This window comes from Lissotriton helveticus, chromosome 8, assembly GCF_964261635.1.
Source record: "Lissotriton helveticus chromosome 8, aLisHel1.1, whole genome shotgun sequence".
NCBI lineage: Eukaryota > Metazoa > Chordata > Amphibia > Caudata > Salamandridae > Lissotriton > Lissotriton helveticus.
In genome coordinates, this window is record NC_136069.1 from 126,424,683 (window position 1) to 126,452,633 (window position 27,951).

The following is a 27,951-nucleotide window of genomic DNA, read 5'->3' on the forward strand; positions in this document are numbered from 1 at the left end:
TACACGTTCCCTGACTTATCTAGCCCTAAACATAGGGAGGGTAAACGAGGGGCTCCAGGCATCCATCCGTTTCAGGAGGGACTTACCGCTTTCTTCATGGGCAGGATAACCATTGTAAAAATTATCTTCTTACCTTAATACCTCTATGCACGCCAAAGCACCTTATTTGCAATTCCTAGGCAGGGTGTTCAGTGACCAATAGAAACAAATGAAAAATAATAATGTTAATAAAAATAAAGTATTTTATCAAATTAAAATTTTTACTGACAAGTGAACTGTTGGACAATCATGTGTCTTCGATGTACAGATTGATAGCAAATAAGCTATTTGCAGGTTTTTAAGGAATGTGTAGCACTTCCACGAAATGGATTTTTCAATGCAAGTCCTAGTTGCCTCCAGCAACTCAAACTTTAACTCTCCAAGAGGATTTGGCAAACTATTCCCTGAATTTTTTTTTTAGGCCATTCTCCTGCTTTGAGTGTTAATAATTTAAATTATTTCGTCATAGCACCTGTTAGTGGGTATGGTCACCAACTTGCAGAGTGAATTTATAGTTATTGCAAGTTGAGCAAAAGTCAAAAACATTTACCCCATCCTGTAACAAGTATCTGATGCTGCAATATTTACATTGTGATGTAAATAACTTCTATTGCGAGTGGTGGTGTGAGAGTTATCTCACTAAGATATGCATGTTTTACTCTTTTCCTGTTTTTTGGCACTTCACTAAATATATGTCGCTAGGTTTTCCCACCAAGATAATGTCAGAAGATATTTTGGTGGGTGCAATAATTATTGCACAAATCATAGTGTCGATCCCTATGCAGATACCTATTTGTTCACGGATCGGATTTTGCTTCCTGAATCATAATCAGTCACTAAATGTTTTTCCCATTGTTTATAAAATACCATCAGAAAATACAGTGAACCCTTCTCAAGGAGGCTTAGGATCCGCTTAAGCAGTGATTATTAAACCTACTTAGAGGACTTAAATTGGGAAGTTTCAAGACAGCATTAATGGAGTATAATATTCCCAATTTCAATGAGAATTAAGTTGTGAAAAGTTAGTCTAGGAAATAAAAACCACAAATTGTTTCTTATTTCCTTTGGTGAAATTCACTAATAAAGAGGCCGGTTTCTTTTTGTATGAATTCATCAACTAGTTCCTGCACTTGTTAGGGCTATTCTTAATTCAATCTTCAAAAGTTCACATCTCCAGTTCTACTTATAGCATGTATCTTGTTTTTATGCCATTTTATTTATTTAAAATGTACTCCATTATTCACGCTTTAGAAATTGTAGTATAATATTTTCATTTAGAAGTGTCAATGAAGATTTACGTGTAACTTGTCAATGGTACTGTTTGAAATCGGGTCACTGGTTGGTAGAGGTATGCCTCCTGTCTAAGTAGGGGCTGGAATTCTAGCCAGAGTAAGTCAATCACACACTTAAATAGGCTGGTGTTCACCCTCTGTCAGGCTGAACATAAGAGGCAATGTGTAAAACAGTTGTGAATAGATGAATACAGTTGCAAATAAACATTTGAGAATGCTAGGCAATGCAAACATTCACCCCAGTCACAATGATCTGGGTTAAATCTATCATCCTTTTGCTCACCACACCACCCAAGTTTGGACCCAGCCATATGCAAATCAGTCTTGACCATGTTCCTTGTGGCACCAGTCCAGCCAAACTGCCAAGCCAGTTCCTCCCGGGACCAGAAACAAGCATGCTGGGACCGGTTTCTGGGCATCACCCTTTATCAACCAGGCTTACTTGAATCCAGTGGTGTAGTGAGCACAGAACCCACGTCTGGTCAACATATGAAAGAAAAACATTTGATGGATGGTATGCTGGACAATGCAAATATTAACCCGCAGTCACAAGGATCTGGGTTCAATCTATCATTTTTTTGCTGACCACAACACCCCAGTTTGAACCCAGCCATATGCAAATCAGTCTTGGCTCTGTTCCTTGTGGGTACAGTCCAGCCCGAACTGCCAAACCACGTCCTCCCTAGACCAGAAACTAGCATCCTGGGACTGGTTTCAGGGCATCGCCCTTCATCAGCCAGGCTAGCTTGATTCCAGTGGTATAGTGAGCACGAGATCCACGTCTGGGCACATCCTTCCCACTTAGGGCCACATATGCAAAAGAAACATTTGATGGACGGAATGCTGGACAATGCAAATTTTCACCCCCAGTCACAAGGATCTGGGTTAAATCCATCATTCTTTTGCTCACCGCACCACCCCAGTTTGGACCCAGCCATATGCAAATCAGTCTTGACCCTGTTCCTTGTGGGAACAGTCCATCCCAAACTGCCAAGCCAGATCCTCCCTGGACCAGAACAAGCATCCTGGGACCTGTTTCAGGGCATCACCCTTCATCGGCCAGGCTTGAATGCAGTGCTGGAGTGAGCCCAGGACCAATGTCTGGGCATACCCTTTCCACTTAGGGCGACAAATGCAAAAGAAACATTTGGTTGACGGAATGCTGGGCAATGCAAACATTCATCCACGGTCACAAGGATCTGGGTTAAATCCATCATTCTTTTGTTCACCACACCACACCACCCCACCCCAATTTGGACTCAGCCATATGCCAATCAGTCTTGACCCTGTTCCTTGTGGGACCAGCCCAGCCCAAACTGCCAAACCAGGTCCTCCCTGGACCAGAAACAAACATACAAGGACCGGTTTGAGGGCATCACCCTTCATCAGCCTGGCTAGCTTGAATTCAGTAGTGTAGTGAGCACGGGACCCACGTCTGGGCATACCCTTCTCAAATACGGCGACACATGCAAAAGAAACATTTGATGGATGGAATGCTAGACAATGTTAACATTCACCCCCAGTCCCAAGGATCTGTGTTAAATCCATCATTCTTTTGCTCACCACACCACCCCAGTTTGGACCCAGCCATATGCAAATCAGTCTTGACTCTGTTCCTTGTGGGATCAGTCCAGCCCGAACTGCCAAGCCAGGTCCTCCCTGGACCACAAACAAGCATCCTGGGACCGGTTCAGGGCATCGCCCTGCATCAGCCAGGGCTATATTGAATCCAGTGGTGTAGTGACCACAGGACCCACGTCTGGGGCTGGGCATACACTTCCCCCTTGGGTGACATATGCAAAGGAAACATTTTCGCCCAAAGTGGGATAGGAATGCCTAGATGTGGGTCCCCTGCTCACTGTGCCACTAGATACAAGCTAGCCTGTCTGATGAAGGGTGACATTCCCTGAAACCAGTCACAGCAAGCTTGTTTCCAGTCCAGGAAGGACCTGTCTTGGCAGTTGGGTCTAGACTGTTCCCATGAGACACGGGGTCAAGACTGATTTGCATATGGCTGGGTCCAAACTGGGATGGCGTAGTGGGCAAAAGAACAATGGGGGATATTCTCAAGAACGTGTGATAACTATTGCAAAATTAGGTCAAGAAAACTTTCAACATCGCAGTCTATTGCGAGAAAATAACGCTGTGTTAACTAAGTATTCACAACACGGCGGTACCATGCGATAGTCTCAAAATAACACATCAAATGACCACGTTAAAATCAACGAGATGCTGTAAAAATTTGAAACACGAACGCAAAAAAAGTTTTGATGAGGCCAATCACGATACAAAAATCTGCGAAAACCAGTGACAGGCCTGCAATTCTCACACGGCAGATAAAATCACCATAAAAGTAGAAAAAAACAGACAAACAAATGCCAAACAATAGCGAAACACAATGGATGTTGCTGGATCAAGTACAGAGGACAACCAGAACCCCACAAGCCCCCCAGAGGACCTGCCTGTGACCTCAGGGTCAGGGAAGGCCAAAGAAAAGAAGAGTAGGAAGAAGCGATTCAGTTCGCAGGAAACAGGATCCTGATAACGGAGGTGGTAGAACACCCTCAACTACTGTTCGTCACCTCCACTGTGTCATCGGCAACCAAAAATGGACTATGGCAGTCCATCGTGAACAAGCTACATGCAGTCAGAGTGCTGAAAAGGACAATGGAAGAGGTAAAGAGGCGCTGGAATGATATCAAGCGCAAAACCAAGCTGAAACTCGCCACCGACCGAAAGGCAGCAATATAGACTGGAGGTGGAAGTCCTGCGCCACAGGAGGAGCTAGAAGAGATGGAAGAAATGGTGTCCACAGTCATCAGTGGGGAGACGGTAGCAGGAGTAGGGGGACCGGACACTGCTCAATATGACCGGACACAACAGCACCAGGGTGAGTAACGACCAGGGACCTGGGGGACGGGGGGAGATGGGCACAATGGCACACATGTACAATTGAGCTGAGCACATCTGCGGACAAACCATGCCCCAGCCCCCAACTCCCACCAAGAGACCAATGTACCCAAGTATGCAACATCTCAGCACTGCATAAGCACAGAAGTCAACGGCACATCACATGGCAGTTCGGGCTGGACTGTTCCCATGAGGCACAGGGTCAGACTGATTTGCATATAGCCATGTCTGAACTGAGGTGGCAGAGTGGACTAAAGAACGGTGATGGATCAAACCCAGATCTTTTGACTGGGTGTGAGTGTTTGATTGGTTCTGATGCTCCGTCCATCACCACCCCCTTTTGTACCGCTTTGGCCGCCATAAGTGTGGCAGGGTATGCTCAGACGTGAGTCCCTTGCTCACTTTGCCACTGGATTCAAGCAAGCCGGGCTGAAGACGGCAGGAATGCCAGAAACCAGTCCTCGGAAGCTTGTTTCCGGTCCAGGGAAGGCATGGCTTGGCAGTTCGGGCTGGACTGTTCCCATGAGGCACAGGGTCAGACTGATTTGCATATAGCCATGTCTGAACTGGGGTGGCAGAGTGGGCTAAAGAACGGTGATGGATCAAACCCAGATCTTTTGACTGGGTGTGAGTGTTTGATTGGTTCTGATGCTCCGTCCATCACCACCCCCTTTTGTACCGCTGCGCCTACTCCATCCACATCTCCGCCTCTTGAAGTGTCAGTGCCACATAGTGCAGCAGACATTCTAACTCTGGCCCCTGAGGTATCACTGCCAGACAGTGCTGGAGAAAGGCCAGCACCACCCACACGTGAGGCAATGAAACAGCAGTGGACGAAGATGCGGATAAACCTGCCTTCGTGGTAAGAAGGACGTAGTAGCATACAACTCCGCCATATCGCCGGTTTCTGTTTGGTTCCACCCTCTCCACCTTCCACTGTTCTCCCACGCACTCTGCGACACTAACCATGGACCTCGACATGGACTGTCATATTCTGTTTGATCGTCAATGACTTAGCAATCAGACTGCGGACTGAACTCTTCCTCTTTCTTTGGACTTTTCATTCCCTGAAGCACTCTGGCTGGCCCTCCATGGGCCAACATTGTAATGTAGGGTTTGCATGGCCCTGTACTGCTCCAGATGCAACACAAAACTGAAGGTGAATTAAACATTCATAATCACACAGATGTGTCATTTCTATGGTCTTTAAAGTGTGGAAGTTGGATGAATGTAGTTTCAGTGATTTCCTATTATGTCCATGTAGTTCATGACATTGTACTTGGGTCACAGGGTGACACATTGCCGAATGCTGTCCGGGTGGTGCCAGCACTATAACAGGGACACACGCATTAGTTATTCCTTGTCTAGCCCAGTACGGAACCACGGCCAGAGCCCCAGGGTCATTGTTCACAGTTTACGCTGGACTGGCATGCGCCAGGCCAGCTCACTCTGCTTACGCTCACATGGAGGGACAACAATACTACATGTCCCAGGTCTTCCCTGTAGTGACCTGCTGGTCACAGGTCTGGTTGTCAGCATGCCACAGCCACTCCCTCACGGCTGGTGTACACCCACACCACACCCATCCAGTACACGCATCACAGGACATGTGACGCTGCCAGTAAGAAGGGCTGGGCGCACATGCTGGACGCCATTTCCACTCCCTATCTAGGTGTATCCTTGTGGTGTTAATGTAGGTATAAGGGCCTAGGGCCCTGCAACATCACATTCCCGAGGGCCGGGGTTGACAGGCTGTCGTCCGCACCACAATACTCACAAAGGGCCCATGACTTGGGGGGCAGAGACTTGGTGGCACCGGATACACTGCAGCCGGCACAGACACACCGCCACGTGTCGGTGACTTTCGGTGCACAAAGGTAGGGGAACCTTAAGTGCTGAGCGGGTGTGCAGCCTGCAATGGTGCCCTGGCCTGCTACACCACAGTGTAGGCCTGAGCCAGTGGACAGTGTATGACTACCACCACATGGCGTTGCCTTCTGTGTCACAGAGTTAGTGGCACCTCAAGGGCTGAGTGGGTGTGCAGCCAGCGATGATGCCGGGTGCACTGATATGTCGTCTGCCATGGCGAAATCAAGACCCAGAATCAAATGTGAGACCTGTTGGCCAGCGGAGTGGGGCTGCATGATGTGGAGGGTGCCATGTTCGCAGGCCCCGTGCTTGGGGCGTGCACTGGCTCGTGATGGGCCCTCATTGCAACACGCCAGTGGCGGAAGGTGAGCATTGAGGCCTGGTTGCACAGGGGTGAGCGTGTACCGCTGGGCGGTGGGAGGGGCTTGGGTGCAGCTGCCTGGGTGCGCAGGGGTAGGCATGCACCGCTGGGCAGCGAAAGGGGCTGGGGTGCGGCTGCCTGGGTGCGCAGGGGCAGACAGGTTATGATGTCTTGTGCAATTGTATGTACTCGGCAATTCATATATCTGGACTCTGTTTCAGATGAGGGATCTGTTACAGATGAGGGACCTGGTGAACTGCACTACATACCGGCACGTGTTTGGAGACACACTGGTGGCAACAGGTGAGCCGTGTCGGCACTCTCCCTCCCTGTCCCTCTCTTCTTTTCTCTGTTTCTCTCTCTTCCTCGCTTTCTGTCTCCCTCTCCCTCCCTGTCTTTTCATCTTCCTCTCCCTCCTTCTTTTTCCGTCTTCCTATCCCTCCCTCTCTTTCCGTCTTCCTCTCCCTCCCGCTCTTTCCATCTTCCTCTCGCTCTCCCTCTCTTTCCATCTTCCTCTCCCTCCCTCTCTTTCCGTCTTCCTCTCCCTGTCCCTCTCTTTCCGTCTTCATCTCCCTCCCTCTCTTTCTGTTTTCATCCTTCCCTCTCTTTCCGGCTTCCTCTCTCTTTCTCTCTCTCTGTATCTTTCTCTCCTTCACTCTCTCCCTGTCCTTTGATGGGCTCATGACACACCTTCTCATCTGGATTTTTGTCTTGCAGGCTGTGATCTACAGATTGTCTCGATGAGAGCAGCCATGAGTCTTCATTGATGTTCTTTTGAGTTATTTTGAATACATATTTTTTTCTGGTAATGCGAAGGTGAATGTGTGATGCACCTTTTTGTGACGACACATGCATGTTACATGTGATTGTGCAACATTAGTTGAATTTCTTGTACATGATTTCGTGAAGTTGATGTGACATGTCTTTGCCCGGCGGGGTGCCCAGCGGGGGGTGTCAAGGTTGGCACTCCGCAGGATCGATGCGCCATGATAAAACTCCACCTCCGGACCTCCTGAACACCCCGAATATATAATCACAGGGTGTTCAGGTGATACGGCGAGGGAAAAAACCCCAAAAGGGGAAAAACCCGGGAAAGGAAAGGAAGGGGGCTGCTGGGAAGGGAAGCTGTAAAACAAAATGCACACAGGTTATTACAATTCTTTAAACCTACTCTCATTCAATTCTCGCTAAAAAGGAAAGATATGTCACCTGCCCTTTTCTGCCCTTTGAGCTTCCAGCCAACACGTACTCCTCCTTCTTTCCTTCCCTAAACAACATAAATACCAACATTAGAGTATATGATTATCCTAGTATTAATGGGAGTATTAAACACTAGGGAAAGTAACCTACCCCTGGGGGATTAACCACCCGCTCAAAACAACCTTCAAAGTAATCATAAGCCAGCGATATAGATTCCTTCATCCACACCGCTGATAAGCCCACACGCAGGAAATGTCATAAGTTACACCAAACACGGCAGGGCGTAGTTCCAGCACTACCGCCGTCCGCTTTGGTACTTGTAATCCAAAAAACGATAAATCCAATAGTCATGAGTTCATGACGGTAATGTGGAGGAGCCCCCCCTTAAATTCCGCCACTGGAAGGATCTGAATCCACAACACAACAGCCGACTCGCTGCCACTCCTCCTCTCACTGAGTCTTTAGTTCAAATGCCCAAAATAAAGTGGACACCAGCACAAGCCAAATCACTGAGCTGAAAACGCTCACGAAAGCAAACACAGAAGCGCCTGAGGAAAAGCGCGGTACTTTACCAGGACGAAGATATCACCAGCCAGCAATACTTTCAGGGAGACGCTGCATCTAGAAGTTCTACAGCAAAACGAGCAGCAAGCGCTTCCGCAGGGAACAGGTAAGAATCAAGTACACTCGCTCTGGCGCCCAGACTCGCTATAACCCACGTGCAGCAAAGGATCATGGGAGATGTAGTCCGAGGCCCGAGCATCATGGGATGTATAGTTCGGTAGGCGCGAGGTCAGTTCCTGACAGTACGCCCTCCTCCCAAGCGCCTCCTAGGACCCGACTTGGAGGGATACCGCAAATGGAAGGATCTAACAGCTCTCGGAGCATGTACATTGCTCCATGGCTCCCACGAGTCGTCCTCCGCAGAATAACCCTTCCAGAAGACCAGATACCAAAGCACGCCCCTGCGAAGCCTGGAATCGCGAATGGACTTCACCTCGTATTCCAGCCCTACATCACAATCCACAGGCGGCGGTGCCACCCTTCGTGCCGAGTGAGCCCGCTTCAAAAGGTGCACATGGAACACAGGATGGATTCGCAAAGAGCCAGGCAACCTCAGTCTATATGCCACAGGGTTAACCTGCCGAACAATCGGATATGGACCAATGTAGCGTGGGTGGAACACACTTCTCAACTTAAAACAAATGTTTTTGGTGGAGAGCCACACTCTGTCTCCGACCTTAAACAGGGGACCAGGTTTTCTGTGTTTATCCGCCCACCTCTTGTACACCTCTTTAGCCCGTAGCAGATGCTTCTGTACGCCTTTAGCGATACAAAAGGGGATGATGGACGGAGCGCTTGAACAAATCAAACACTCACCCCCAGTCAACTGATCTGGGTTTAATCCATCACCATTCTTTAGTTCACTCAGCCACCCCAGTTCAGACATGGCTATATGCAAATCAGTCTGACCCTGTGCCTTATGGGAACAGTCCAGCCCGAACTGCCAAGCCATGTCTTCCCTGGACCGGAAACAAGCATCCTGGGACCGGTTTCGGATTCATAATCCTCATCAGCCAGGCTATCTTGAATCCAGTGGCTAAGTGAACAAGGGACTCACGTCTGAGTATACCCTGCCACACTTAGGGCGAACAAAGCGATACAAAAGGGGATGATGGACGGAGCGCTTGAACAAATCAAACACTCACCCCCAGTCAACTGATCTGGGTCTAATCCATCACCATTCTTTAGTTCACTCAGCCACCCCAGTTCAGACATGGCTATATGCAAATCAGTCTGACCCTGTGCCTTATGGGAACAGTCCAGCCCGAACTGCCAAGCCATGTCTTCCCTGGACCGGAAACAAGCATCCTGGGACCGGTTTCGGATTCATAATCCTCATCAGCCAGGCTATCTTGAATCCAGTGGCCAAGTGAACAAGGGACTCAAGTCTGAGTATACCCTGCCACACTTAGGGCGAACAAAGCGATACAAAAGGGGATGATGGACGGAGCGCTTGAACAAATCAAACACTCACACCCAGTCAACTGATCTGGGTTTAATCCATCACCATTCTTTAGTTCACTCAGCCACCCCAGTTCAGACATGGCTATATGCAAATCAGTCTGACCCTGTGCCTTATGGGAACAGTCCAGCCCGAACTGCCAAGCCATGTCTTCCCTGGACCGGAAACAAGCATCCTGGGACCGGTTTCGGATTCATAATCCTCATCAGCCAGGCTATCTTGAATCCAGTGGCCAAGTGAACAAGGGACTCACGTCTGAGTATACCCTTCCACACTTAGGGCGAACAAAGCGATACAAAAGGGGATGATGGACGGAGCGCTTGAACAAATCAAACACTCACCCCCAGTCAACTGATCTGGGTTTAATCCATCACCAATCTTTAGTTCACTCAGCCACCCCAGTTCAGACATGGCTATATGCAAATCAGTCTGACCCTGTGCCTTATGGGAACAGTCCAGCCCGAACTGCCAAGCCATGTCTTCCCTGGACCGGAAACAAGCATCCTGGGACCGGTTTCGGATTCATAATCCTCATCAGCCAGGCTATCTTGAATCCAGTGGCTAAGTGAACAAGGGACTCACGTCTGAGTATACCCTGCCACACTTAGGGCGAACAAAGCGATACAAAAGGGGATGATGGACGGAGCGCTTGAACAAATCAAACACTCACCCCCAGTCAACTGATCTGGGTCTAATCCATCACCATTCTTTAGTTCACTCAGCCACCCCAGTTCAGACATGGCTATATGCAAATCAGTCTGACCCTGTGCCTTATGGGAACAGTCCAGCCCGAACTGCCAAGCCATGTCTTCCCTGGACCGGAAACAAGCATCCTGGGACCGGTTTCGGATTCATAATCCTCATCAGCCAGGCTATCTTGAATCCAGTGGCCAAGTGAACAAGGGACTCAAGTCTGAGTATACCCTGCCACACTTAGGGCGAACAAAGCGATACAAAAGGGGATGATGGACGGAGCGCTTGAACAAATCAAACACTCACACCCAGTCAACTGATCTGGGTTTAATCCATCACCATTCTTTAGTTCACTCAGCCACCCCAGTTCAGACATGGCTATATGCAAATCAGTCTGACCCTGTGCCTTATGGGAACAGTCCAGCCCGAACTGCCAAGCCATGTCTTCCCTGGACCGGAAACAAGCATCCTGGGACCGGTTTCGGATTCATAATCCTCATCAGCCAGGCTATCTTGAATCCAGTGGCCAAGTGAACAAGGGACTCACGTCTGAGTATACCCTGCCACACTTAGGGCGAACAAAGCGATACAAAAGGGGATGATGGACGGAGCGCTTGAACAAATCAAACACTCACCCCCAGTCAACTGATCTGGGTTTAATCCATCACCAATCTTTAGTTCACTCAGCCACCCCAGTTCAGACATGGCTATATGCAAATCAGTCTGACCCTGTGCCTTATGGGAACAGTCCAGCCCGAACTGCCAAGCCATGTCTTCCCTGGACCGGAAACAAGCATCCTGGGACCGGTTTCGGATTCATAATCCTCATCAGCCAGGCTATCTTGAATCCAGAGGCCAAGTGAACAAGGGACTCACGTCTGAGTATACCCTGCCACACTTAGGGCGAAGAAAGCGATACAAAAGGGGATGATGGACGGAGCGCTTGAACAAATCAAACACTCGTACGCCTTTATGCACCTTTCTCAGGGCCTGGACGTGTACCAGTACAGAGGGATGATTAGAGACGCCTACAGGGATGTCTACTGGCATCGTATTAGCATTGTATCCGAAGTTGGCCTTAAAAGGAGACATACCAGTGGAGCTATGCCATGCATTGTTATAGGCCAGTTCGGCCATCCACAATAAGTCTACCCATGATGCATGCGCCTCTCTGGAGTAACAAAGTAAATATTTCTTCAATGTCTGGTTCAGCCTCTCGGTCTGCCCGTCCGTTTGTGGATGGAAGCTGGTCGAAAGAGACGATTCGATGCCCAACGCCTTACACCATGTTTTCCAAAAGCGTGCCACAAACTGTGGTCCTCTATCAGACATGATCACCTGAGGGAGGCCGTGTAACCGAATGACCTGAGAAGCCAATAGTTGGGCAGTTTGCCCTGCTGTAGGGAGATTCTTACATGAGATGAAATGGCCCATTTGGGTCAGATTATCCACCACCACCATTATTGCCGAACACTCCTGATCCAAGGGCAAGCCTGTGATGAAGTCCAGACTTATGTTCTGCCATGGGTGAGCAGGCGAAGGCATGGGCATCAACTAGCCCTTTTGTTTGCTGTTTTCCCCTTTTGCTCTCGCACATATTTTGCATTTTTGTACCCACTGAGACACATCCGTGCCCAAAGACTCCCACCAGAAATGACGTCTAAGTAGGTTCACTGTTTTGGTCACACCAGGGTGACCAGCCATGGGTGCTACGTGACACCACGCGAAAGCCTTTTTGCGTAACTCCATAGTAGGAAGGAACAAACATTTTCCTTGCAAGGGGAGACCTTGTTTCAACACCCTTCCGGGAGCCCCAGCAGTCCAGCGCTCCCAAGCTGACACAGATCTAGAGTTCTTGATTTCTTCCAGAAAGTTTTCTGCCCGAACCACACACAACACCTTAGCTGTGGGGATGATAGCCTGTTGGTTCTCTTTCTGTTGTTCATTAGGCAACTGTTGCCTGGACAGCGCATCAGCCTTTCTGTTGTCTGAACCAGGTCTGAATGTCACCACGAAATTGTATTCCGCAAAGAAAAGCATCCAGCGCATTTGTCTTTGCGTTAGGTGCCTGGCGGAGGTCATGTATTGAAGGTTTCGGTGGTCAGTGTAGACCGTTACCGCATGACAAGCCCCCCATAAGTACTGCCTCCATTCCTGAAAAGCCCTCTTAATGGCTAGGAGTTCCTTCTCCGCGATGGTATAGTTATATTCAGCAGGGCTCAGTTTCTTGGAGAGGTAGGCCACGGGGTGGAGTTGACCAGTGAGAGGGTCTCTCTGAGACAGGACCGCTCCTATCGCTTCATCCGAAGCGTCGGCTTCCACCACAAACGGGTTTTCCAATACAGGGTGTGCCAGCACAGGAGCAGTAGTAAAAGCTCTTTTTAAGGTCAGGAATGCCTCATCTGCCTCTTCAGTCCATACAAAAGGGGCCCCTTTTCTCAGCAATCTAGTTATGGGGACTGCTGTCTGTGAAAAGTGTACTATAAACCGGCGATAATAATTGGCGAACCCCAGGAAGCTCTGCACTTCACGCACATTCCTTGGGGCTGGCCACTCCTGCACCGCCTGGACCTTCCTGTCTGACATCTGCAGCCCTTTAGAACTGAGATTCACCCCCAAAATCTCCACCTTGCTGACCCCAAACTCGCAGTTGCTCAACTTGACGTACAGTCGGTTTTCTCTCAACTTGTCCAATACCTTTTTTACTTGAGCCGTATGACTTGTCTCGTTCTGTGAGTATACCAGTATATCATCGATATACACTACTACAAAGTGATCCACGTAATCCTTCAACACGTCGTTTATAAAAAACTGAAACGCCGCTGGGGCATTACACAGCCCAAAGGGCATCACCAGGTACTCATAGAGCCCGTATCGCGTCTTGAACGCTGTTTTCCACTCGTCCCCCTCACTGACTCTGACCAGGTGATAAGCCCCCCGTAAATCCAATCGGGTATAGATCTTCGCTTCCCTCACCTGGTCGAGCAGGACAGAAATGAGGGGGAGAGGGTAACGATTCCGCACGGTGTTCCTGTTCAAGACGCGATAGTCTACACAAGCCCTGAGATCCCCGTTGGCTTTCGCTATGAAGAACAAAGGGGAGGCAGCAGGAGAGCGGTAAGGCCTAATGAACCCTAGCCGGAGATAGTGATCGATGTATTCCCTCAAATGGGTAGTTTCCGGCACAGATAACGCGTACATCCTACAAGAAGGAATAGTGGCCTCTTCCACTAAATCAATGCGGCAATCGTACTCCCTATGAGGGGGTAAGGATTCCGCCTTGCTCTCGCTGAACACGTCGCTATAGAGACTATATTCACCCGGGAGCGGAACATTTGTTTCTACCGCCATGACTGCAGAATAAGAGGAAGTCAGAACAGCGATGTGAGAAGAAAGGCAGTTCACCATATGTTCTCTGCAATACTCGGGCAAAAACCGGAATGTTTTAGTTTTCCAGTTCACAACTGGGTTGTGGTGACACAACCAAGGCATTCCTAGGATCACCTCGTACTGGGGAGCCGCTATGATGTTTAAGGATAAAGACTCTGAGTGTATTATCCCTTGCAGTCTAACCGACAGTCCTACCTCACTGGTTTTCTCCGTTATCTGTCCGGATTTCAACGGCTGTCCATCCACAGCCAACACTTCCTCAGGGTTGTCTCTTGGAATACGTGGTAAGGACAGGCGAGACACCAAGCCATCGTCAATAAAATTGCCGGTGGCTCCGGAATCCAACATGACCAACACCTGATGGAACACTTGCTCACATTCCAGGGTCATACCTATAACAAGATGTGACTCAGTCTCTCCTATCCCCACAGTGGATATAGAAGTGAGTTTCGACTCCTGCTCTCCCTCCACTCCCGGTCTCTTGTCCTTTGACTGTTCTGCCTCGAACCCTGTGGTAGATACCGCTACTTTCTTGAAGCGATTAACACTGGAGGTCTTTGGCTTGGAAGGGCACTCACGAACATATTGTCCTTTCTTTTCCGCAGTACATACATAACCCCTGCGTTCTCCTAACTTCCCTCTCCTCTCTGGACAACGGGGCTCTGAGTGCACCTATCTCCATCGGTTCTGGGCTGCTATCCATCCCCCCTGACGCCTTACGAGGGGAATGTTCCACATACAACGATCCTCTTTCCCATCTTCTCATAGAGCCCCCTCTTTCTGTCATCCTGCTATCCCATCGCAATGCCAGATTAACCATGTCTACACATGTCCTTGGTTGAGGATCCACCTGAGCTATTACATCCTTTAGGTCTTCCTTCAACCCCTGGTAAAAAAGGGACATCCTCTTCTCTTCAGGCCACTCAGCCTCTGCCACCAGTTTATTGAACTTAGTCAAATAGGTGATTAACTCGCCCCTTCCCTGTCTCAACTCCAGGAGCTCCTTGTCTGCGCTAAAAGTAGTAGCCCTGCGATCAAACACCTTTTCGAATTCGGTTCTAAAAGCCGACCAGTCTGACAAGATGGCATCATTATTTTTAACTAACGGTACCGCCCAGTTGGCTGCGTCCCCTACTAAATAGGATATGGCGAATGCCACTCTTGAATGATTGGTAGGGAACGATGCTGGTTTGCATTAAAAATGCATCAATACCTGAGTTAAAAACACCTGTATTTTGCATGGGTCCCCTGAGTACCTTTTGGGATTGGCAAAGGAATGGGCGGAGGCACCGTTACCTGTATGGAAGACGCAGCAGAAGACGCATTAAAAGGATTTTTTGACAACTGTTCTACCTTGTCTCGCAGCGTGGCGGTTTCAGCTTTGGAGGAAGCCAACTCCTGCTGCACTAGTACCAGCGCATGCAACACATCATCAATGGACGTCATTTATCACGACAAACCGACCAGGCAGAGTGAAATACGTGGGTACTTGATTCTGTCAAGGTTGGCACTCCGCAGGATCGATGCGCTGTGATAAAGCTCCACCTCCGGACCTCCCGAACACCCCGAATATATATTCACAGGGTGTTCAGGTGATACGGCGAAGGAAAAAACCCCAAAAGGGGAAAAACCCGGGAAAGGAAAGGAAGGGGGCTGCTGGGAAGGGAAGCTGTAAAACAAAATGCACACAGGTTATTACAATTCTTTAAACCTACTCTCATTCAATTCTCGCTAAAAAGGAAAGATATGTCACCTGCCCTTTTCTGCCCTTTGAGCTTCCAGCCAACACGTGCTCCTCCTTCTTTCCTTCCCTAAACAACATAAATACCAACATTAGAGTCTATGATTATCCTAGTATTAATGGGAGTATTAAACACTAGGGAAAGTAACCTACCCCTGGGGGATTAACCACCCGCTCAAAACAACCTTCAAAGTAATCATAAGCCAGCGATATAGATTCCTTCATCCACACCGCTGATAAGCCCACACGCAGGAAATGTCATAAGTTACACCAAACACGGCAGGGCGTAGTTCCAGCACTACCGCCGTCCGCTTTGGTACTTGTAATCCAAAAAACGATAAATCCAATAGTCATGAGTTCATGACGGTAATGTGGAGGAGCCCCCCTTACATTCCGCCACTGAAGGATCTGAATCCACAACACAACAGCCGACTCGCTGCCACTCCTCCTCTCACTGAGTCTTTAGTTCAAATGCCCAAAATAAATTGGACACCAGCACAAGCCAAATCACTGAGCTGAAAACGCTCACGAAAGCAAACACAGAAGCGCCTGAGGAAAAGCGCGGTACTTTACCAGGACGAAGATATCACCAGCCGGCAATACTTTCAGGGAGACGCTGCATCTAGAAGTTCTACAGCAAAACGAGCAGCAAGCGCTTCCGCAGGGAACAGGTAAGAATCAAGTACACTCGCTCCGGCGCCCAGACTCGCTATAACCCACGCGCAGCAAAGGATCATGGGAGATGTAGTCCAAGGCCCGAGCATCATGGGATGTGTAGTTCGGTAGGCGCGAGGTCAGTTCCTGACAGGGGGATCCTGGGTGTGGTGGCAGTGGGTATTGTGACTTTGTTGGGGCTCCCAGCTGCATGATCAGTGGGCCCATTGCATCTGTTGCACTTCAGGTGTGGCTCTGGTCTGGGCTCCTTTTTATAGTGCAGGCTGTTGTTGGGCTTTACTCCAGGTCATAGCTGGTGTTGATTTACTGCTGCTAACCTGCCTTATCGCCTGTTCTGTGATCTTATTGCCGATTTGGCTGGTCATTGAGAATGTTGCGGAGTGGTGTTGTTGCAGCTTTTAGCACGGGAACGCCTACTCTGCATCTCATTAGCAATAGTTGTGGGGGTCTACTGTGGCGAGGTTTTTTGTGGCTGCTTTTGCATGTAAACTGGTGATATGGTCTGTTAGCACCAGCTTGTGAATGGGGCGACAAATTTATTGCCACTTTAGCTGCGATAAAGTGCTATTAACTCGGCGATAGTTCCTTGAGAATTTGCCCCGATGTATTTAACCCAGATATCTTGACGGGAGGAGAATGTTTGAATCATTCAGCAATCAGTCTATCATGTGTTGGAGTTATACTTTTCGCCCAAAGTGGGATGGGTATGCCCAGATGTAGGTCCCTTGCTCACTGTGCCACTGGATTCAAGCTAGCCTGGCTGAGGAAGGGTGACATACCCTGAAACCGGTCCAAAGATGCTTGTTTCCGGTCCAGGGAGGACTGTTCCCATGAGGCACAGGGTCATGACTGATTTGCATAAGGCCTTGTCCAAATTGGGTTGCGGCAGTGGGCAACAGAACAATAGATTTAACCCAGATCTCTTGACTGCGGGAGAGTATTTAAATGATTCAGCATTCCGTCCATCATTTGTTGCAGTCACGCTTTTTGTCCTAAGTGGGATGGGTATGCCCAGACGTGGGTCCCTTGCTCATTGTGCCACTGGATTCAAGCTCGCCTGGCTGATGAAGGGTGACATAACCTGAAACCGGTCCCAGGATGCTTGTTTCCGGGCCAGGGAGGACCTGGCTTGGCAGTTTGGTCTTGACTGTTCTTATGAGGCACAGGGTCAAGACTGATTTGTATATGGCCGGGTCCATACTGGGGTGGCATAGTGGACAAAAGAACAATGGATTTAACCCAGATCACTTGACTGGGGGAGAATGTTTGAATCATTCAGCATTACATCCATCATTTGCTGCAGTCACGCTTTTTGCCCTAAGTGGGATGGGTGTGCCCAGACATGGATCCCTTTGCTCACTGTGCCACTGGATTCAAGCTAGCCTGGCTGATGAAGGGTGACATACCCTGAAACCCGTCCCAGAATGCTTGTTTCCGGTCCAGGGAAGACCTGGCTTGGCAGTTTGGTCCTCACTGTTCCCATGAGGTACAGGTTCAAGACTGATTTGCATATGGCTTGGTCCAAACTGGGGTGGCCTTGTGGGCAAAAAAATGAAGGATTTAACTCAGATCTCTTGACTGGGGAAGAGTGTTTGAATCATTCAGCATTCCTTCTATCATTTGTTGCAGTTACATTTTTCACCCTAAGTGGGATGGGTATGCCCAGACGTGGGTCCCTTGCTCACTGCACCACTGAATTCAAGCTAGCCTGGCTGATGAAGAGTGACATATCCTGAAACCGGTTACAGCATGCTTGGTTCCAGTCCAGGGAGAAACTGGCTTGGCAGTTCCGTCTGGACTGTTCCCATGAGGCACAGGGTCAAGGCTGATTTGCATATGGCTGGGTCTAAACTGGGGTGGCGTAGTGGGCAAAAGATCGATGAATTTAACACAGATCCCTTGACTGGGGGAGAATGTTTGAATTATTCAGCATTGCCCATCTTTTGTTGCAGTTACACTTTTTGCCCTAAGTGGGATGGGTATGCCCAGACATGGATCCCTTTGCTCACTGTGCCACTGGATTCAAGCTAGCCTGGCTGATGAAGGGTGGCATACCCTGAAACCCGTCCCAGAATGCTTGTTTCCAGTCCAGGGAAGACCTGGCTTGGCAGTTTGGTCCTCACTGTTCCCATGAGGTACAGGTTCAAGACTGATTTGCATATGGCTTGGTCCAAACTGGGGTGGCCTTGTGGGCAAAAGAATGAAGGATTTAACTCAGATCTCTTGACTGGGGAAGAGTGTTTGAATCATTCAGCATTCCTTCTATCATTTGTTGCAGTTACACTTTTCACCCCAAGTGGGATGGGTATGCCCAGACGTGGGTCCCTTGCTCACTGTGCCATTTGATTCAAGCTAGCCTGGCAGATAAAGGGTGACATACCCTGAAACCGGTCCCAGGATGCTTGTTTCCGGTCCAGGAGGGACCTGGCTTGGCAGTTCGGTCTGGACTGTTCCCATGAGGCACAGGATAAAGAATGTATTGCGAATGGCTGGTTCCAAACTGGGGTGGCCTTGTGGGCAAATGATTGATGGATTTAACCCAGATCTCTTGACTGGCGGAGAATGTTTGATTCATTCAACATTCCGTCCATCATTTGTTGCAGTTACACTTTTCGCCCAAAGTGGGATGGATATGTCCAAATGTGGGTCCCTTGCTCATTGTGCTACTAGATTCAAGCTAGCCTGACTGATGAAGGGTGACATCCCCTGAAACTGGTCCCAGGATGATTGTTTCCGGTCAAGGGAGGACCATGCTTGGTAGTTCGGCCTGGACTGCTCCCATGAGGCACATGGTCTACACTGATTTGCAAATGGTTGGGTCCAAATTGGGGTGACGTAATGGGCTCAAGAATGATGGATTCAACCCAGATCTCTTGACCTGGGGAGAATGTTCGAATCATTCATCTTCCATCAATCATTTGTTACAGTTATACTTTTCGTCCTAATTGGGATGGGTATGCCAGACGTGGGTCCCTTGCTCACTGTGCCGCTGGATTCAAGCTAGGCTGGGTGAGGAAGCTTGATATACCCTGAAACCCGTCCCAGAATGCTTGTTTCCGGTCCTGGGAGGACCTGAATTGGCAGTTTGATCTGGACTGTTCACATGAAGCACAGGGTCATGACTGATTTGCATGTGACTGGGTCCCAACTGGGGTGGCGTAGTGGACAAAAGAACGATGGATGTAATCCAGATCTCTTGACTGGGGGAGAATGTTTGAATCATTCAGCATTCCGTCCATCATTTGCTGCAGTTACACTAGGTAAATACAGTAGCAAAGTGAAAACAGCACAAAAAGACTCCACAATGAGGTATTTATTTATTATATTTTTTTTCCATTTGTATGGTGCAACAGCTACCCTGAGGGTCTCCCGGCGCCTTGGCTCCAAACATTCCAGGGGGTCATAAGTTACTAGTTTTCATTCTTGGTTGAAAAGCCATGCCTTGATACCTTTCCTAAATTTTATATACTTAGGTTCTAGGCGCAGTGTAAGCGGGATAGAGTTCCACAGCACTGGCGTCAAGTATCCAAAGGAGCGTCCTCCTAATCGTGCTCGCTTGAATCTTGGGACAACAAACCTCTCCTGATAGATTGATCGGAGATTACGAGTCGGGATGTATTTAAGGACCAGATTGCAAAGGTATGCTGGTGCTTCTCCTATGTTTATTTTGAACATAAAACATAAAGCTTTAAATGTAGCTCTGTTGCCCATCTTGAGCCAATGTAGTTTACGTAGATGTTCCGATACATGTGCCCGCCTAGGTAGATGGAGATGTATCCTAGCTGCCGCGTTTTGGACGACCTGTAATCGGCGTGTAATTTCTTTGTTGGCACCCAAGAACAAAATGTTACCGTAGTCCAGCCATGAACCAATCAAGGCCTACCGTTCTTTGCGCCCCTTCAGGAAGTTGCCACAAGATTTTTCTCAGCCATTTGAGAATGGCGAAGCAGACTGAAGCTTTTTAGCGACCTGAGCACGCATTGTCAGTTTGTCATCTATTATTACTCCTAGATTACGAGCTGACCAAACTGCCGTCGGGGGAGGCCCCATTTCAGTAGGCCAATGAACTGGTCCCCATAGATCTTTTTGTTCACCGAATATAAGCAGTTCGGTTTTGTCTCCATTTAATTTTAATTTCTTGGAGTGCATCCATTGCGCCATGCTATGTAATCCAGAGCGGAGAGAGGAGGGACTCTTTTTATCAGTTGATGACAAGGAGAACACCAGTTGTGTATCGACTGCATATGAAAAGATTGTAAGACCAAATCTTTCCGCTATACTCGCTAGAGGGGTGATATAAATATTAAATAACAGCGGGCTCAGGATTGACCCCTGTGGAACTCCTTGCGGGGAAGTTATGATATTGGAGATGTTATTTTTGGAGAATACCTGATATGATCTGTCTGCTAAGAAATTTTCTAGCCACTTCAATGCTGGGCCACTTACCCCTATTCCCTCTAGGGTTTCCAGTAACGTTTCATGGGATATAGTGTCAAAGGCGGCACTCAAGTCTAAAAGAATGAGTGCCACCGTGCCCCCATTGTCTAACTTTTGACGGATAGCTTCCATAACTCCCAGTAGGGTGGATTCGGTCGAGTGCCCGGCTCTAAAACTAGACTGAGAGGGATGTAATAGCTTGTATGGTATGAAAATAGAATCTCTTTTACTCTTTAAAAAATGATAAAAATTATAAGAATTCAATTAAAGCATCTAATGTTACGAATACTTCAAGAACGTACAATGCTGACATTGTTCTTTCAGTAGGTTCTTTGCGGTTACGTTGGGGAGATGACAGCGATTCACGTGTGAATCAGGAACAGATTTTTTTCCCAGGGTCAGTACAAAGCAATGCTTCCACAGTTATTTCAGTTAAAATGTAGTCAAGTTTATGGGAGACTGGTCTACTCGCTCTATTCGGGGCCGCCCGCGAGAGAGCGGGTGGGCGTTAGAAAACTCTTAATTCCCAGAGAACACAGTACTTTTCTCAGAGGGTTGCAGTGGTGCTGTCAGCCTTGGGATCAGGACCCGCATTGCTGGAGTCTCCCTGTGCTGGAAACGATGCAGTGATTGGCGTCACAGAGGGCAGACACCCATATTTCCTTGATGTGTGCAGAGGGCAGCAGGAAGTGCTGGACTGCCTTCGGGCGCTGCGATGGTCACGATGGTCTGTGCTTGAGTAGGCAGACTTGATTGACGCACCCTGCTGGTGTATGTGAGTTCCCAAAATAGGCTGCTGACACTCTGTGAAGGCCCAGGACTGGTAGAGGGCCAGTCAGGCAGAGTCATACTCCAGATAATCAGAGCATAGTAGTGGTTGTTTGTGCACATTAAATCTTTAATTGCCCTGAGATGTCCTGAGCAGGAGGCAAGTAAACTAGCCCTTTGAGTTACTTAGGTTATTAAAGGTTGTAGAGAACAGGTAATGTCCTTCTTACAGCCCAGGTCAGAGGCAGAGTCTGAGGCAGCAGTCAGCAGGCCAATACAGCAGAGCAGGTTGCAAAGTGGCAATTCCTCTTGAAGCCCGGCAATCAGCAGGCAGCAGTCCAACACAGAAAAATTGGTTCAAAAAAAGTGGCAGTCCCTCCTGTAGCACAGCACCTCTTCTTGACAAAGTCTCCATAGGACCCAAAAGTTAACTGAGTACATGATGTCAGAGGTCTATTACTTATACTAATTTTAGCCTTTGAAATAGTGAGACTTCAAAGAAATGTCTTTGTACTGAAAAAGCCCTGTGTGTATGGACAGGACCTAGCCCTTTCAGGAAGAATTGTCAGCCACTCTCACATCCTGCTCAGGTAGACCCATCAACATTAAGATCCCCACTCAGGCACAACTAAGCTTCCTTTGTGTATGTGTGCCTAAAAGGATTACAGGAAGCCAACTGTCATCCAGCCCAAAAAAGCATTCTTGAGACAAGCAGAAGGCGCTAAAGGTTTTAAGTAAGAAAAAGCCATCTTTCTAAAAGTGGCATTTTCAGATCTACAACTAAAAAACCAACTTCACTAAAAGATGTGTTTATAAATTGTAAGTCCAGAGACACCAAACTTACTTTCCCCATCTTTTCCCAATTGGAAGTTACACTTATAAAAGATTACACAGCAGCTCCAATGCTACCCTATGGTGGTGATATATCTTGCAGTAGTGAAATATGAATTTTAAAGTATTTCACTACAAGGACGTGAAAATATTAAAAGTACATATCCTACCTTTTCTTATTCCTCAAACTTTCTTGATTACGTTTTATAGGGCACAGAATGCGCATTGACAGTAGTACAATCACAAAGAACCAGTAATACAAACCACAAGCTAATAACCCGTTCAGAGTCACATAAAGTAGTTAATCTTCACGTATTAATATGAGAAGCAGTAGAGAGAGATGAAGAGTGATATAAGCGCCACCATTCAAATAGGGTACATTTCAGCTGTGACAGTGCCCATTGAACCCTTATCCCTAAACATATTCAGCAAAAAACAACTTGCATGGGTGAAATTTCTAGAGTCGTTGGTATCAGGAGAGAGTGGTGGGTTGGGCCAGTAGGGGAGGGAATATGTGTCATACTCAAAAAGTATGTATAAGGCCCAGTGTGGTAAGACAAAGGGACTCTAGTACGCACACAGCAAGCAGTATACCATTAAACCGTTTTAATTATTTTTTCATTTCTTGATACCAACAAATTTTTTGAATTCGTTATGATATTCATCAAACATATCGTTAATAAACTAATACAATATTTTTTCGCAATAACATAAATTCAATATTATGACAACACAGGATTATGAACATAAAAGTTTAAGGAAAAACAACCCAATGCATTTCGGGGCGTAGTCGCCCCTTCGTCAGGGGTCTAGGGAAAAAATGAAGATAAACATATAAATCCAATGAGCTGGAAACAGAAATCTCTTTTTTTAAGTTCATGAGAGTCCTCAGACTGAAATATTTTTTCACAGTGATAAATCCCATGGAAAAAACCGATGAAACAGATCGACCCTTTAAACCGAAAAGTCAATTCATGGCACCCATATCACATAAAAGTTTAGACACGTTTGAAGTTCTGGTAAAAGCAGATCTAAATAGAATTAACTACAAGCGCAAACTGAACAACTTGACTAGAGCAGAACAGAGCACTTTGAAAAGGTTGTCACTGAACAAAGAAATAATGATTCAAAAAGCGGACAAGGGCGGAGGCCTGGTTATCATGGATGCAACATTCTACAAACAAAAGGGAGACGATCATGTAAATGACACTAACACCTATGTTAAATTAAAGCACGATCCAACATCGATGATTGTACAAGGACTAAATGAAATTTTGGATAAGGCTGAAGAACTACAATGGATTGACAACACCACCAAGCAATACCTTAGGCAGAAATATCCCAGGAGACCAAAGATCTACTTTCTCCCCAAGATACACAAAGACATCAATGACCCACCATTCAGGCCAATAGTTTCTGGATGTTCGTCGATATTTGAAAACCCAGGTATTTACATTGACACTCATATGCAACCGTTTATTCGCCAGTGGCCCACTTATCTGCAGGACACATCTGACTTCCTCAGAAGTCTCACAGAGCTCGACACAACAGGATGCATGGAATGGACTCTGTGTACAATAGACGTAACAGCACTATATACGTCGATACCGCACAAACAAGGACTAGAAGCCATGGAGTGGGCTCTATTGAGAACAGAAAAGCTGGATGAGCAAAAAATTCTAATACTTCAACTTTTGAAATTTTGTTTAATTAACAGTTATTTTGCATGGAACGACGAGTATTACAATCAACTGACAGGGACAGCCATGGGCTTTCCAGGGGCGTGTATATATGCGAATATATACATGGCTAAATTTGAGTCAGACTACATTCTAGAGGATCCTACATGGCAACAAGGGTTAATATATTATCGACGTTACATAGACGACATATTTCTAATCTGGAAGCGTCCTATAACTGAACTCCTCAATAACATTAGCAGTTTAAATCTAGTCGATCCCAGAATACAATTCACTCACCATGTAAGCAACACTGCATTACCATTTCTGGACGTTCTGGTTGAAATCAAGAATAATTCCATTGAGACCAGACTATACAAAAAGGCCACGGATAAAAACACAGCTTTGCTGTACTCCAGCTTTCACCCAACCAGTCTAATAAGCAACCTGCCTGTGTCGCAATTTATGCGGATCAAACGGATTTCGTCTAATCCAGAACAATGTGAAAAGAGTCTACAAGAACAAAAGCAAAAATACCTTGACAGGGGTTACCCAAAAAAATTATTGGAAGCACACCTAGAAAAACTCAAAACCACACCCAGGATAGAACTTCTACAAAGGAAAAAGAAAACCGCCAATACTAAAATGGTTTTTGTTTCTAAATATTCAACTGCATCTAGAGACATTAAAAGAACAATCTCAAAGCGATGGGAAATTCTGTTGGCTGAAAAAGATTTCGGAACGTTATTTGAAGAACGACCACTATTCGCTTACAGGAGAGCGCAAAACCTCAAAGAACTCTTGAATACATCGACTTTATCACAACATGAATCAGTATACAAAGGAACATCCAGATGTTATAATTGCAAAAATTGCAATAACGTGATTACGGGCAACATCTTACTTCACCCCAGGACTGGCGAAAAGATTTCACTTAGACACACATCCAGTTGCGACTCTGAACATGTTGTGTATTCCATCAAGTGCCCATGCGGGCTGCTATATATCGGTAAAACTGACCGAAAAATGAAAACGAGGCTCAGTGAGCACAAAAGCCGGATCCGCAATAAAAATCTAACGTCACCTCTCACACAGCATTGGATTGAGAACAATCACAACATTGCACAACTACGCTTCCAAATCATTGAAATACTACCCCAGAGACTTGGAATGGATAATGCAAAGATACTCCTACAAAGAGAAACTTTCTGGATTCGGAAACTACAAACAATGGTCCCTCTAGGATTAAATGACAAAATTGAGATGTCGTGCTTCCTATAAAGATTACTAAATGCAAAACATCCGCATGCACACTATAAGTCTCACAGCCATTTAGAATATATTTTTTACACACCACATGTAAATAACAGCCATCAAGGGAATGTGTAGATATGCTGTGTATGTATGGTTGATAAATAAGCTCATAAGACCACTGAGATATAGATTGTAAATAAGCAGGAAATTTACTTTTTGCACTATGCTGTTGTTTAAAAAATTTTTTATATATATGTTTATAATGATGTAGGTTTAGGCAGTTTTATTATTATATTTTTGACATACAATGCACAACCTACAATTTAACAAGGGTCTCTTGTTGTTGTTCGCTTTGTTAAAAGCAATGTGCTACCGAGTGAAACACCGCTGACTGAATAGGCACGTCTACAAAAATCACTTTTGTGATTCTCACGTTTATTCACCCAATATATTAATTTTAGTACTGGATGCCATAATAAATAACTTGGCTACGTCAGTAATTACAAGTTTAGTTTATGGTTTGCTTCGGTCAGCAAACGCAAGCCTTTGTCTATCTTCACTTTCTATCATTTGGAGAGTTGAAAAAAGCGAGGTAGGACTCGGACACCCGCCGGAGGTTTTTTTAGCTTGTAAGCTAGGCGACGGAAGGAACAGTGGATCAGAACCCCATACTTTGTTAAAACGGTAAGCCTCAGCCCGACATTTGCATGTAATACATTCTTTCAATTTCTGGTGAAACACGTAAAGGAATTGAAAAGCCTTTTCTTTCGTTTTTTAGCACCGCAACGGGAAAACGCCAGCGAGATCGAAGTCAATTCGTTAGACTCGCAGGTAAACAAGCTTCCATTTGTTGATTACTAAGCAGGAAGCAAACATAGTTTATCGAGTACTGACATCTAACTTCTGTTCGGTACAGGTTAATTTCCCATGATACAAAGACTCGCATTTTAACCAGGTGAGCCATTTGTCTCTTGTTTCTCGCACTCTAAGAAATAAGCAGGTTTTTTGAATGGTGGCTTAATTTTGTCGACCGGTTGTTTATTTATTTTTGCAGAATTGCGATTAGAATACGCATCTACAGGTAATGCCTTGTGCACACCTACAAACTGATTTTGTTTTCTCATTACGTGATAATTCAAGCACAATATCCGCCTTATTTACACACTGTTATTCGACTTTCCCTTAGACAAAGTGTTCAAACGACATAAGCCTATAGACTGCAGGATAAGCATTGTCTCTTATTATTTAGGTAAGAACTACCAACTAACATTAGTGACGATTTAGATTTTCATATAATTCCTACATCTATGAATAACATTCTCCTTGTTTATCTTCATTTTTTCCCTAGACCCCTGACGAAGGGGCGACTACGCCCCGAAATGCATTGGGTTGTTTTTCCTTAAACTTTTATGTTCATAATCCTGTGTTGTCATAATATTGAATTTATGTTATTGCGAAAAAATATTGTATTAGTTTATTAACGATATGTTTGATGAATATCATAACGAATTCAAAAAATTTGTTGGTATCAAGAAATGAAAAAATAATTAAAACGGTTTAATGGTATACTGCTTGCTGTGTGCGTACTAGAGTCCCTTTGTCTTACCACACTGGGCCTTATACATATTTCACTAGTGGGCAGGCACTAATCTAATACAGCACACCTATCGATCAAATATATAAAACGCATAAATATAAGAGTGCAGAACCCTTCTTCATTCATACTCAAAAAGGGCATATGGAATAAATAGAGTAGGAAGGTGTCAAACCTGAAAGAGGTGGAGCGCTCTCATGTGGGTAGGACAGGAGAAAAGCGGGAGACCCGAGGAGAGGAATTGCATTTATCGCTCCCATATAAAATAAAACCTTTCCCTGCTGTTTGCAAGGATGTCTGACATACGCTCCATCATGCGGGCCTGCAAGAGGCTGGCATGCCACTGTGACACAGAGAGGGCTTTAGGCTTCTTCCATGCTGCAGCTATAGTAATTTTGTCAGCTCTTAAGCAGAACCAAAGGATAGAGAGATTCCCTGATGTTTGGTGCTGAAGAGAAGAGGACACATTTCAAGGTGTGGGGGACAGGGTAGACTAAAACATCTCATCTGTGCTAAGATCCCAGCTCAGTGTGGTGGTATAATTGGGCAGTCCCACCAGATGTGTCTAAAGTCACCCAATAGCCCACAACCTCTCTAACAACGATTCGATGTGTTTGGAATTATTTTCTGCAGCTTTGCCGGATGTAAACAGAAGTCATAGCGCCCTATATAGTGGGCTTCTCTCAAACCAAGGAAACGGTTAAACCTATCGTTCCAGAGTTTGCACCATTGCTCTACCCTGATTTATGTCCCCAACGTTTGTTCCCAGAGTGCTGTGTGTTGTGTAGTAAATGCATGGGCGGTTGAGGTCAGAAGCAGGTGGAGAAAATAAATACATCCTCGGGTTGCCCCTGGTCTCTGCCCAAATGTTTTAATTGGTGTAAGGTCCTTAGTGGCTGCTCATCGTAGGGCTGGTTGTAGTACCCAATGTTTCAGTTGAGTATAGTGGTATATCTCAGATGCTGGTAATTGAAGGCATAGTATCACAAAAACAGGGTGACCCTGTCTCCCTCAGAACCTGGGTATGTATTAGAAAACAAGAATTGGTTATTTCGGGTATGAGTTAGTTTCTTTTCAGAACACTTAATGTCACGTGTATCTCGTAAGTACAAATTCTCAACCACCTGAATAAAGTGACTTGAACAAATAAAGGCAGTGACTCAAAAGTAGTGTCTACTGTTTATGTTGTAAC